The sequence below is a fragment of the Macrobrachium rosenbergii genome, chromosome 52, assembly GCF_040412425.1.
Source record: "Macrobrachium rosenbergii isolate ZJJX-2024 chromosome 52, ASM4041242v1, whole genome shotgun sequence".
NCBI classification, from domain to species: domain Eukaryota; kingdom Metazoa; phylum Arthropoda; class Malacostraca; order Decapoda; family Palaemonidae; genus Macrobrachium; species Macrobrachium rosenbergii.
The window spans coordinates 21,579,789-21,584,943 of record NC_089792.1 but is presented as its reverse complement, the minus strand read 5'-3'; the positions used below and the strand labels follow the sequence as shown (position 1 = coordinate 21,584,943).

General features: G+C 34.6%; 1 pseudogene; it reads left to right on the top strand.

The window, feature by feature from the left end:
- Positions 1-3,905: 3,905 nt before the first annotated feature.
- The window catches only part of LOC136833737 (sialin-like), a 126,174-nt pseudogene continuing 124,924 nt past the window's right edge, over positions 3,906-5,155 (top strand).

The following is a 5,155-nucleotide window of genomic DNA, read 5'->3' as shown; positions in this document are numbered from 1 at the left end:
TAATAATAATGAGGTGAGAGAGAGAAAGAAGGAGGAGGAGAGGAAATCTCATTCAGTGTTAGCCCTTCATAATTATCTCGTGAAAGAGAAAAAGAAGAGAAGAAGAGAGTTCAGCTTTATGGAGAAATCTGGCCTCACTGCTCACTGAGACAAACAATATTCCTTTCATTTAGATGCTATCTTAGAGTCTGGCTTGAGATCCATGTCCCAAATCATTTTCGGCAGTTTTTGCCTATAGCAGGTAAAATGTTAAGGCCAGTGCATTCGATTCTTAATAGTATTATTATTATTTTTATTATTATTATTGTAAATACTGGCTGTTTCTACGGCATTCAATTTACATAGAGTCTTCTCTATTCTTCCTAACATCTTTTGAAAAGTTTTCTGGTTATTTCAGTTTTATTTCCTCTGACGTTTCAAATGCACTCTGGTGACTATGGACTGATATGCAGGTTGCATGGGTACGTATAGCAAGTGGGGGTGGGTGTACAGTTGACAGAAAAAGAGAATGAGAATGAGACAGAGAGAGAGAGAGAGAGAGAGAGAATATGAGGGCAGGAAGCGAAATAAGAGGTGTGTGAGAGAGATAAAGAGAAGAGGAGAGAGAAAGAGAACCAACAATGGACACAGGAGGCAGATTACCTGGACGATCTATAATTAATCCCGGCTAACAGCCACTCCCAAATACCAACACTGATTAGGCCCAGAAGATCTCAACGCCTCAGGGACCGATTGCATCACCAACCCGTGACCAACCAAATTGCAGCTTAATAATCGACCTATCAACTGTACACCAACCCCCACTTGCTATATATACCCGTGCAACCTGCATAACAGCCCATTCACTTTTTGAAAATAGTCACCAGTGTGCATTTGAAACGTCAGAGGAAATAAAACTGAAACAACCAGAAAACTTTTCATGTCCTTTGGAAATCTGATACACCAGCGGCACGCTCATCAAAAGAAGCTCTTAAGAAGAATAGAAAAGACTCTATGTAAACTGAAAGTCGCAGAAACAGCCATTATTTACAATGCTGTCCTTAGGAAGGTCTGCTCCTTTATTATTATTATTATTATTATTATTATTATTATTATTATTATTATTATTATTATTATTATTATTATTATTATTATACAAAAGGTGAAACCTATTCACATGGAACAAGCCTACAAGGAACATTGACTTGAAATTCAAGCTTCCTAATGCATTCAGTATTTGGCCAGTTCTCACAGAATATTGGTGTTGTTTGATTCGTTGTGAAAGTGGTTTTCCAGTTTGTCCATAAAATATTCTATCACATTTTTTACAAGGAATTTCATTGATGCAGCCAGAAACATCTCTAGGAGAATGTTATTTTTTATTACTAAACTCTAAACATTAAAATTACAGAAAACAACATTTATGTTGAAAAGCTTTAAAATTCTAGGAATTTGTAAAAACCTTTACAGTAATTTGAGAATACTATGCTTGCTGAATTCAAGTTTGTTATTAGTTAAATAAAATGTTTTCCTGGCTCTTTTCCATGCTACATCTACAAAGGTCCTTCGGTATTTAAGTTTCAAAGCAATATCATAAATAGTTTTGATCTCAGCATCAACGAACTGCCGGCTACAAACAAGCAGAGCCCTTAAGAACATTCCAGAAAAGACAGAGAATTTAACATTTTTATGATGATTGGAATAATAATGAAAGAGGCATTGTTGGTTGATTTTCGAAAGACTAAAAAGTGAAATTTCTATCATGTCTATGGACAGTTACGTCAAGGAAATTTAAATTACAATTTCTTTCTTCCTCTACGGTAAATTTTATAGAAGGGACTAAATTATTTAGCTGAACCAGAAATTCCTGGAGATTTTCGTGAAGTGGCCTGGATTATCTTTCTGTTTATTACCCTTTGACAATTGACCATCTGGTATTTTTGTTCTTTTTGTTTACTTTGTAACCTTCTTTTCATGTCTCACTTGTGCGCAGACGATGCGTTAATAAACGTGAGAGCGCTTGGTACTGAACTTCTGCTTGTCAGTTTCCTGTGGGATTCGCTTATACACTGAAGTCACGTGCATCTACTGGGATTTTTAAGCATTATATATATATATATATATATATATATATATATATATATATATATATATATATATATATATATATATATATATATATATATATATATATATATATATATATATATATATATATATATATATATATATATATATATATATATATATCTGTATATATATGATCATGAAGCTACAAATGTCGTTTAATATCCAATTCACGCTACTTCGGTAATATTCCCGATGGGGATACGGTTTTCATTACTAATCTTGAATTTAGATGAGAAATGAATGAAGAGGACATTTTTTCGAACTGTGATTCGAACTCAGGCTGTTGTGGCTATCAAAAATACATATATAGTTTGCAGATTCTCTCTCTCTCTCTCTCTCTCTCACTCACACACACTATATATATATATCTATCTCTCTATATATATATATATATATATATATATCATATATATATATATATATATATATATATATATATATATATATATATATATATATATATATATATATATATATATATATCATATATTATATAATATTCAATCAATGGATGGTTTAGGAATACGCAAGGGACAGATGATTACCACTTGCATACTTTAATACTTTAGATGCTGAATCAAGGAGAAACTCTCTGAGCAGAAAACTTGCAATATTGTCTGTTAATACACATAAACAGATATCTAAAATAGCAGCATGATGAACAAATCCCCTCTCACACAGATTTCATCATTTAACTTAACTATGCACACTTCCACGCCATGAATGATGAGCCCCGTTCATTCCAGCACGCATTCCATCCTATTATCAGAAATTTTCTAGATCCTCCTTATCATTCTAACGTCCTCAAACATCACTTCCCCTTACACCAACTCCCTTCACTTCTGTATCATCAGCTCTGCCTCCTTTTATCATCAACATTCAACACCTTTTATCATCCACATTCAACAAATCCTAAAAATATATTCACTCCATCGCCCAAGGAGTATACTCTCTTCAGGCAGCATTACTTCAGTTACATCGTTTATACTGAGAGCCATTTGCGTAATTGACTCATCACCGTATTAACTTCCTTTGTGACAACATTTAGTACTTGGATGAGTGATCACCAAGAGTTGGGAGCAAGGAGTGTGGTTTTCATCCTCATCCCAAAATACTGGCCACCATGGTCAGCCATTGACATTCTCACCGCGGGACAGAGGCATCTGTACTCCCTTCAGCTCCTGATGCCTTTCCATTTTTTTTTTTTATTCTCCCCACAGTTCCTGCTCACTTACTTCCTCTTATTTCTATTACATGCTTTTTTTCCCCTCTCTCTCTCTCCCTTTCTTCCTGACCTCTTTATCTAACCTATTCTGTTCCACGATCTTTGCTGTTGTCTCGAAATTGCATGCTTTATAATGTGTGCTAGTCCTTCACTACACTTTTCGTTTCTTTATCCTTCCGGTCGCTGCTTTTCTTCCTAAGGACTTTGTAAATGAGCTTTTCTTAGTTTCAATGTAAATAAGCTTTTCTTAGTTTCAATGTAAATAAGCTTTTCTTAGTTTCACTCTCCAGAAGTTTGTCATGTTCCTTCCTCTCATCTTATTAATCCACTTTACCTTTGCGTGACATACACTCTAATCTTGTATAGCAAGGTGTAAAAGCACCAATTGATTTTTGTCATTATGTATGCTACTCATCGGGTTATTTTAATTCTGGTTTACTTTGGTCTTGAAGCCTCATTTGTGGAGACCGAGGTAAGAAAATATCAGAATTGTTATTCATTTTTGTTTAAGTGATGCAGTTGTAATGGCTTTTACCTCCAATAGTATTAAGTTTTTTCCATGACATTTTCAGGTAATGAAAACAAATGTGTAATGTTTTCTTCAGCTGATACTTTTTATTTTTCTGCTACTCTTATTAGTCTATATAGTAATTTGTAGCCCTCATCAGAAATTCTTCATTGCAACAATGCATTGCACATGGTTCCAGAAACGGTAGACTGTATTGTGCATTATTGAAAATAGTACACAGTGTACTGTGTCAGAAAAAGTGTACTGTACACTATCTGAGACGCAGTGTTGCTTCTGTATTTTGCACTGGGTGACCTCATGGACTGGGACGAAACTACTCAGGGTCTCATACTAGGGAGTTTTTTCTACGGCTACTTTTTAACGCAGGTAAATGTTTAAAGGACAGTTGTGGTTTGTAATTATTTGTAGCTCAAAATGCAAGATGATGAGGTAACTAGAGACCTCTTCTGTTGCTTTTTTTTTTTTTTTTCATTTGAAACTCAGCAGGATGGACAGTTATCTCACTCATCCCCAGAGGATTCTGGACTTTATTCTGATTCATTGCCGTTTGCATTTGACTGCTAATGTTGTTCCAAGCTTCGATAATGCTTGGTTTTCTTGAAAGAATTAACAATTGGGTGGCTGTGCGGAGCTCAAACCTGGAGGATAAGAATAAGAGAAGGGAGAGGGAAAATGGGACGAGCCTAATCCAAAGGAGAAGTAAATCAATCTTCCAGACAGCTGTCTCTTGATAGTAGGAGGTTTATAGAATTCAGATTGTTGATAAGAGTCTCTCTAAGCATAAAGATGATAATGAGATAATGTCTTCAACTAGTGGTTTTTGCTTGAAAAGCGACAAAAAGTTATTTTTGTTTATGTGAGTTTACTAAACAAGGAACACAAAATAACGTGAAAAAAATTGAGATGAGACTATAAACTAAATGGTTGGTTCTCAGAACGTTACAGTACCTTTTCAGAATATATTGATACTACAAGTTCTTGAATTTCTGTAATTTTCAAATAATGTTCGCCCATATTTCACTTACGGTATGGAATTTTAATAGTAACATTGACACGCTTTTGTAGATATTTTGGAAGATCTCAGTTTTAGTAATAACCAAACTCAGACCATTGGCACAAATCGCAACATGAATTCAAGGTCCTTGACTCAGTAGGGGAGTGTATTTATTTATTTTCCAATATCTAACTTAGTGCTGGTCTTTTTTGTTTGAAAATGCTCATGCTAATAACAAACTTTCATCATTTCATCAAGATCCCTGGAGGAAGACTCGCTCAGATGTATGGCACCAAGT